Genomic DNA, 9,659 nt, shown 5'->3' on the forward strand with positions numbered 1-9,659 from the left:
GTGTTCTGCATTGATTAGATAAGTGTCCAAATCTTCCACAAACATAACATCTTAAATTCATTCTGTAATTTTTTGAATTGTGACCAATTTTGTTGCATTTAGAACATTGATCGGTGGGTGCATTAGTGTTCTGACAGTTTCTAGATCTACACTGATTTTCTCTGCGACCATACTTGTTACAGTTAATGTAATGCCCCGCCAGGAAACCCCAAAGGGATAAGGCCATAACACAAGAATAGAGTGCAACAATTATTTTTTTTTAAAAGTTACACCACATTAAGATACAACAAGATAACAAAGATTCAGATTACATAGCGGAAGACATCAACTAACACCTAAAGAGTTTCCCAACGAGATTACTTAAATTTCACAATTCACTTAACTCACACAATTAATCTAATAAGCTGGTTATCTTAATAATGAGATAATTCTTAATCAGGATAATTTCTTTCAAAGGACGGAAATATAAATCACAAGCAAAGATTCATCCATTAAGATCTTATTCATAATCTTCATTCAAGCTTTCCATTTTAAATTACAAGCCATACATCTAATATTCTAACACACTAGAATTTCATCATAACCATAAGAGATCTTTTCAAGCACACTTAGTTTCCTTAACAACAACTGAGTATATTTCATTACTCTAAGTTACATCCTTCCATATTCCAATCTACTGCATTTAAAAGACGATTACATACATGCATCTACGATAAATCTCATCTAAACCACTTATGCATTCGATCAACATGCCATTCAAGAAAGAACTGCATATAAACATTTAAAGTTAATTCCATTTATCCACTTAACCATTCTAACATAAGCTATTCATACATGATAAAGCTGAATAAAGGAAACATAAGAGAATACATCACATAACACCATAATGATCTCGGAGCTCACCCCTAAAGGGCTACATCTCTGGGTCTGCTCAACTGCAAGACCCCTCTGATAATTAATAAAGTTAAGAATACAAGAGGTTACACCATTACAATCCGGCCATCAAGGCGATATACAAACAATATACAAGCGACCACATCGGTCAATAAATACATAAACGATCCCTGAAAAGAACAGGATCCAACTGCACATAATCCAAGCTAATACAAAGGTCCAGGAGAGCATCCATAAAAATGAGTCATCACCACCCAAGGTACTCAAAACAGGACAAAATGACAACACACTAGCGAACATAGGGACAAGTGTCATCACACAACCTGGTATGGTTACCATGGCAAGTCTTCATAGGTCCCGGCCCCATACACTGGGTCACCCTGGCAACCTAATCCGAGCTTCCGGCCCATCCAAGCCTCATGTGGACCCACACATCCTCTCGTGAAGACAAGGATGATGGTTTGCCATTTCAGGCCTTCTCACAGCATGTCGAGTCTATGATAGCACTCGTCCCATGTGTGAGGCACATCTATCTTACTTAGAGATTACATTCTAATCTACTGTTAGGTTATCACTTATTAGACTCACTTTCGACGGGTTACCCAGTAGCCACTTTGGGCGCGGCCCCCAATCGAAAGCCACTTTCCCATATGACACTAGACTAAACTCAGACGAACTCAAAACCAAGGAATACACATGGTCAGACGAACGGAGTTCAAGAAGAGAGAAACAACCATCAGGTCAAACACGACTCATAGATGCACACTTACTAACGGTACTTTAACTAGAGACCTGACCAACAACGGTCAACCACAAATCATCATTCGACTCACACATAGAGGATATGACCAAATACAACACTACCACCACACAACAGTCAACTCAGAATCGAGGACTGAAACAGGTACCCCAAATCATGCCATACGACAGGGTCCTATCAAAACAAGCACGACTTGCCATTTCATAATTAAAAGCGAATACAAAAATTAAACTCGCATAGGCAATATCCAGAAGATACAATCTTTTCTAAATTGATCTAAACATTAAAAGTCGATCAAGTTTTCTACAAGATCTAAATCAGATTACAGTTATCTACCTCATCTAGGAATAGGTTGTTCTTGGTTTTCTAACTCTCTAAGGTCCAAAGCATTGAACAGACATATAAAGCCATAATGAGTTTTTAAACCAATTCATATTAATAAAATTCAGACAACCATTAATCAAATAAATAAGATATTTAATCTCCAATTAAAATGTCATAGACATACTGGTTCAAAACCGTCCTCTACAGTTTCATATTTTTCAAACCCAGATGCATAATACGGATCACGGAAATATAATTATAAAAAGAGAATCTAATGAAGATAATCATTTCCAAAAGCACATCGTTTAAATTCAAATTCCCAACGATAAATATTTCACTTACACCTCAATTAGCCAACTTCCCTAATCAGCTAGAAGGCAAGATATAAATTTATTAATCCAAGATCAATCAAAATATAATCAATGATATTCAATTGCGAAATTAACAGTTTTAGAACTTAATTAGAAGGGGTGCATAAGTCATGAAATGACATTGAATAATGATTAACCTATAAACTCCATTATAAAATTAATCAATACCAAATTAACATTTATCATGATATTGCCACCCTAATCATAATTAAGAAACTAATTTCCACTTAACAATAAAATAATATTTAAAATATTATAAGCATTTTTTTTTTGAATAAAAAAAATACATTAAAAAAAAACCATCTTTAAAAACTAATTTTAAAAAAAAAACATTTTTAAAAAGGGGCGAGGGCGGGGCCCACCTCCCAACTGGGATGGCTGGGCGCCCAAACCCTAGCCGAGGGAAATTCCCATGCAGCGGCGCCACTGCGGTGCCCGCAGGCTCCGCGGCGCCCTGCGGCCACCGCAGTGTGCCGCGGCCACAAGCGGTCTGCGAGCAAGAAGCAAGGGATCGGGGGAGGAGTAAGGGGAACGTGTGGGGGAGGGGAGGAGGAGCGGGTGGAGCTCCGCTCCCTGCCCTCCAAACCCCAACCAACAGTTAAAACAACAAACGCGCAGTCCATTTTTTTTTTTTTTTTTAATATAATTGCTCTTTCTTAAAACACACAGTCCGAAACTTTAAACAAACGCCCATCCTAAATTTCATAATGAATTTCGATTTAATAAGAACTGTGTTTTGGGTATCATATTTTTGATGATATACATTCTTCCCAAATACAAAAGGGTTTCAAACACCCAAACAGCTGTGAGGAATAACACACCTCCATTAAATCTATTGATTTTTATTAACAAAACCAGGCATGGAAAAAAGAATCATATTAACACAATGGTCTAACTATGAAATTTTCTTGAAGAACACAAGCCACAAGCATGGATTTTAACCCACAATTCCAAATTTAGAACTAATAACAATATTTAAAAGGTTGGATTTTGCCAACAATCAATTTCACCCAATAGACCATTTCAAAACAACAAGGAAGAATAGTTAAGGTAAATCCTACCTCCATACGCATTCCTGGAATAGCTGAAGGAGAGCCCAATCCTGCCAAATCCAGAAGAACTATCTTCCTCCCCAAAACCCCCAATTTTATCCAAAATTACTTTCCAACCAAAAAAATTCTCCAAAATGTCCATCCTCTAATTTTCCCCAAATTTTGGGTTATATGGAAGAGTTGACCAAAATTCCATTTTTGGAATTAAAATTCTTATTTACAAATAATTCTCAACATTTAATCCTTTTCTAACTATAACAACAAATTGACTTGCTTTTCAATTCAAAATCGATTTTCTCATTCAACTGAAATTTAATCTTTCTAATTTCAAAAGCCAACAGAATACAATCAATCTATTGCGATAAAATACAAAACTTTCTTTTCAACAGCATATTCAAAATGCATTTAATATTCAAAATCAGTCATTTAATCGAACTCACTCCCAATTTAAAATAAGCAATTCATTTCAACGAAAATCGCATAACGAAATCCCGATTAATTTAGTCCATTAATCTCTAATGCACAATTACATATTTAATCAAAATAATTACTACGGACTAATTAATCAATTTATCCATACACACCAAGCACGCAAATCAAGAAGGTCAACCAAACAGATGACTCGCAAACCCAAATAAAAAGGGATACCGATGATGATTGACGATGCTCACTTGAGCACGACTAAGGTCGACTAGGGTCTTACGACCACCTAATCCAACTCTAAGGATAAAAGAGGTACACTCAAACCTGCAAATCCAGGTGAAGACGAACCTCGCACTCATGCGGCGTTGTACCTGAAATTTCCTGCAACCAAGAGTCATACATGCATACATATATAAACTTAATGAAAGCATTAGCTCAATATTAATACCACGAAATAGGAACACCGAATAACTTGCATGCAACTAGTGTGAAAACCACATCAACAGCTATGCGTTAAATCAAACATCTGACTATAACATTATATTAAGATAAACTAATCAAGATTAAACCAAGGTTAGAAATAGATTAGGGTAGGGGTACTACAATTAAAGCATTTCCCATTAAATTTCTAGACATTAGGTTGTCTTACCGGTTTACTATGATCATGATTGTTTGGAGTACCAAAGATTTCACCAAATTCAAAGCCAAGGCCATATTATCTCCATTAGGTTTCTAATTTTCAACATGTCATCAAATTCTTCTGAACTTTTCTTGAATTTCTCCTTATGTTGATTTGCAGTAGCTAACTCATTTTCCAAGAAATCATTTTGTCTCATGAGTTCAGTTTTATCATGTTCCAAGTGAATCAGATCTGTCTTCAACATATCATTTTCATGACTGAGTCTTAGATTTTCATTTCCAGCATCATTGATTCTCCTAGCCAAGTCATCTTCATTCTTCTTTCTGTCTTCAATGTCTTTACAAAATCTCATAGTCATATCTTGCATCTCATTCCTCAAGGTCATGTTTTCTTGCTTCAACTTGCTTACAAGATCATTAAGAGTTTCCTTTTCGTCATCATCACTCTGTATCTTCTCATGAAGTTCTCTTCTTTTTCTTCTAGCAATAGTAAGATTCTCCTGAAGTCCTTGAATGATTTCCTATGCAGCCTTCAGATCATCTTCAAGTTTCATGTTCTTCAATTTTTCTGCATCATAATCTGCAAGACCTATTTCCAATTGCTTTCTCAAGTTTTCCATCTATACCGGTGTCAGAATCTTCCTCAAGTTGTTAGGCTTTTGAAAAAAGAGGACCAAGGTCTGATACTAATTGTTAGGATTCCCAAAGATACTAAGAGGGGGGGTGAATCAGTATCTAACTGGTTAGTCTATTTTTTGATCTTATTAAGTAAATTACATTTCAAAACAGTATACCGATAAACTAAAATTAATGCAGTAAATAAGAACAATAAGCACAACATAGAAAGCACACCATAACACAATATTTTTAACGAGGAAACCTGGTGTGGGAAAAGCCTCGGTGGGATTTGTGACCCACAATATTCACTTACTGGCCAATAAATGAATATTATTTACAATAGGGGCCTGCACATGCAGGAAGGCCAACTGCCTAAAGCTCATTGTTTAATTACAAAAGGAAGTCTCATTGACTTACAAAAATGGATTATACAAATCCAATATAATGTACTGCTTCGATTTAGCATCTTCTATGCCAGGTTCAGTACCAGTTTAAGCTCACATAATAACCATAAACCTTACTCCAATATTTGCCTTAATATTCGCATATTACTTTTGCAATAATCTGACCATGTTCACATCTTAAATGATCTACAAGATCTCATACTTATATATGAGTCCTATTACAATTCTCCTTGTCATCTTACAAAAAGATATTACAATTAAATACAAAATGTAATAAACAAAATCCTGTCGGCTTGGGTGTCGGTAATCATCTTTTTTGCTACCAGTGTAGAGTCTGTCGGTGTCGGTGCCATAGGATTGCAAGGTTTCCATCAATGACAATACCTTCAATCACCTACAATTTCTCATTGGAGTGTGCATTTGCCAATAGTGGTTAGGATCAATTCTCTTGCATACATCTCAATTTTGAACCACTGACTTTAAAAAGTAGGTGACTCACTTCATATAGAGAATACCTTCAACATAATAATCAAGTAGCATAATAATACCTACAAAAGAACCCTACAATACTATATCACATGCCTCTATTATATAAAAAATAAAAAATAAAAAATAAACTACCAAATGATATCTCAAAACTAGGAGTCAAAACCATTAGCCAATATAAAAAATATAATATCCCAAACTTATGGTAAAGCAACCATAATGGGAAATGATAGTGCCACACATCCACTTGTAGTGCCAAAAGACACAAAACACCTCTCATAGAAAATGTTAGTCAATTTATCTCGCCATAAGTTCTCTAACAACCACTCAAACTAGCCTATGAGGATTCTCACTCAACATGATAGTTTATGTAGATGGTCTTCCACTATTTCAACACACCACTACACACACACATTCATACATATCTATATTAACTTAAGGATTAAATAGATATACACCTACTACAAGGAAAATAAACAACATATACAACCATGAAACAAGCATGCGCGCATGTGAGGCCTCACCTCGACTCAGTCTGACATTCAGTGGATTTTATATTTAGACTATGATGGATACTTTATTTTGATGTTTTTTGAGACTTAGAACTTATATGATTTCAGGATTTGGATAACATTGCTATGATTTGGTGATTTACTTATATGCTTTATGAGATAGAACACTTCATGATTGTTAGATAGAATGATATTGCAATGATAGATGTCGTTATTGAATTTGCAGGACTTTACTTTGAATATAGAACTATGATGTATGGTTAGTTTATGTGAATTGGGATGAAATTGCTTATGTGAAATTGCTTGGTAAAAGTTGTATTTGATCTGTGCAGATGAAAATTGTATGCAAGTTATGATGTGCATTGTTATATTATTGAATTATATTATATATGGATATTTGGAAGTACTAATGTGTAAATTGAGATGCGCAAGAAAATTTACCATGTGACCATGGAAAATTACGGAGAATCAAACCTAGACTTATGTATGTTCGTAAGCCAAGGTTTGTCTATTTGGAGAGACAACACCCCATTTGTGTTGTATTTTATTCGTAACAGTATATGCTGCATGAGGGTTAAGTGTTATTTAAATTTATTGTGTAAAAACCACAAGAGACAATTTCATGTTTCATTTTTGTAAAAGTGTTTTATTTGTGTCACTTGACACGTGTGGATTTAAATTTAAATGTTTTATTTTGTCTCTTGGTGGGAAAGTGTTTAATTTTAGTTTTCTTAAATAAAATAATGTGTTGTCATAAATACTTTGGGAATATAATATTTGGGGTGGTCAACTTATGTTTGACCCGAAAATAAACTTCAGAGGGGTTTAAAATGGGTTAAATGAACACCTAGGGGTAGTTTAATAGGGTTTCCTAAAGCCCATAAGGTATACCTAGGGGTTAGGGGTAATTTTAGGCAAGTTTCTACTTTATAATGATCTTTTTAACACTTTAAAAATTGGCTTTTTTGAGTTGAGCGAAAATTAAAAATTGGAAGTTAAATCTAATCAAGATTTTTCCTTTTGGAATGAGAGTCTTTTTGCATTTTTTCTTTCTTTCCTTTTTGGTTTTTAGAAACTTGTGAGAACTCAGAGAGTGAGCTTCTTAAGGAAGATTTTTGAGAATTGGAGGGTAATCACCCACTCTCCATTTTTGGAGATAGAAGAAAATTTGAAAGGAAAATAATGTTATGGAATAGAAAAATTGATTACGAGTAGAAGGAAAAAGATTTGTGGATTGGGCAGCTCTTCATCGAATATCATAATACCTTTAGGCAGATTAAGGTTGGTTTCAGTTATTCATTTTAATGTTTTCTTCTTGCTTATGTCTGGATGTATGTTGGTGTAAGAAATCTGTTTTCTTGTATGTTTTTGTTAGAAAATCTTTTTGGTATTCTTGCATTATGATTTGTATGTGTTTTGGGAGTTTTCTCAAGACCTCTTACTCTTGGGAGAGAAGAGGATCTTGAGGGTGGTAGCAGTGACAACCCTCAAGTGAGAGACTCTCTTTGAGAGCGATCACAAGGGATCTTTGTTATGACCCTTGCTGCATGGCTTGTTTGTGCAATGGGGGTCATAAGGAGGGATATAAGGCTAGAATGCCTTTGGGGGGGCATAAGGAATAAGGGGTTGAGATTCTTGATATTATTATTGTGCCATGAGGTGGCTTCTGATTTATTCATACTTGCAGTTCTCCTCAGGGTATTGGTCCACTACCACCCTTTGAAAAAGGTCATCACCAAAGTGTGGTGTTGTGAAAGCCAAGTTGGGAATGTGTCTGGAAAATCTGTATGCATTTGCTTTCTATGTGTTTGCCTGTTTGTTACCCGTCTAGAAATTGGTTCTCTGAGCTCGGGGGTGGCTACCAGTTAGCCTAGGCTGGGAGGTGAGCACTCCGTGGTCATATTTGTGTTTTTCTATTATGCAGGAAAGTCAGGAGAAAGAGAATAGGAACCATGAAAAAGACACATAAGATTATTATTGAAGATACTTAAATTCAGTTGCAGATATTTGTTTAAATTTGTTATAGAAGTATGCCTCATTCATAGAAAAGAGAAGCAAGTTGTAATTCTTGAAAATAGACTTGAAGTTTTATTGTTGTGGCTATACAAAGAAACATCCTGTAAATTGGTAGAATATCTTAGAGTTGTTAAAAAAAAAGAAAAGCTTGTTTTATTTCTACTTCTGGTTTTTAGTAAAAGAAAAGTTATTTTGAGTTGCATGCAAAAGCCTCTTTGTATTATGGAAAAAAAAAGAATAGATTTCATTTAAAATTTTATCTATATTTTACTTGTGGCAAAATAGGAGTTTATTTATGCTGAAAGATCTTAAGTATTTTAAAGAAAAAAGATGTTTTATGTAAATATTTTATTAGAGGAAAAATCAATGAATCTTTTTATTCTAGAGAAGTATATTGTATTTCTTAAAATGTATTTCTAAATTGTATTTTTAGTTAGTGTTGATTAAAAAACACTTATCATATATATATATATATATATTTCTGAATTAACTTAATGCTTTTCCTTTGTTATATTAATTTAAAATTGTTGCATGTAAATCTTTTTTTTTTTAAAAAAAATATATATATATATAGGAATATTTTCACCCTTTTAACTATGATTATAAATTTATATAAATATAAATATAAATATATATATAAATATATATATATATATAAATATATATATATATATATATTTTTATATATAATATTTTTTTTTTTTTTTTAAATTAAAAAAAAAAAAGGGGAATTGTTTTTGGGTCCACGCGGATGTCATGCCCAACTTTTGGGCACAAACGGAATAATTTTTAAAAAAAAATACTTAACTAATTAATGACTTACTTAACTAAAATAATGCATCTTGGTTCAGTCTTAACTATATTTGTGTAAATCAGGCAATTAAATTCAGTTAGGGATAAAGTTAACTAAGTCTTCAATGAGCTAATATTTCTCCCAAAAAAGGTTATCACTAATCTCCGTTAATAAATAATTAAAATCTCAAGCCTAACGAATAATCTCAAAACCACCTAGGTTCTAAATTTAATTGTTCTAATTATTAAACCACCTTATTAAAATAAAATCCCTATGAATTAAAAATACGATATAATTTACGCTTAAATGGCCCTCTTGCCCCTACAAATATCATTATGTTTATACCCCTTTTTTTTGAGTCTGATCC

Source organism: Cryptomeria japonica, chromosome 8 (genome assembly GCF_030272615.1).
Source record: "Cryptomeria japonica chromosome 8, Sugi_1.0, whole genome shotgun sequence".
NCBI lineage: Eukaryota > Viridiplantae > Streptophyta > Pinopsida > Cupressales > Cupressaceae > Cryptomeria > Cryptomeria japonica.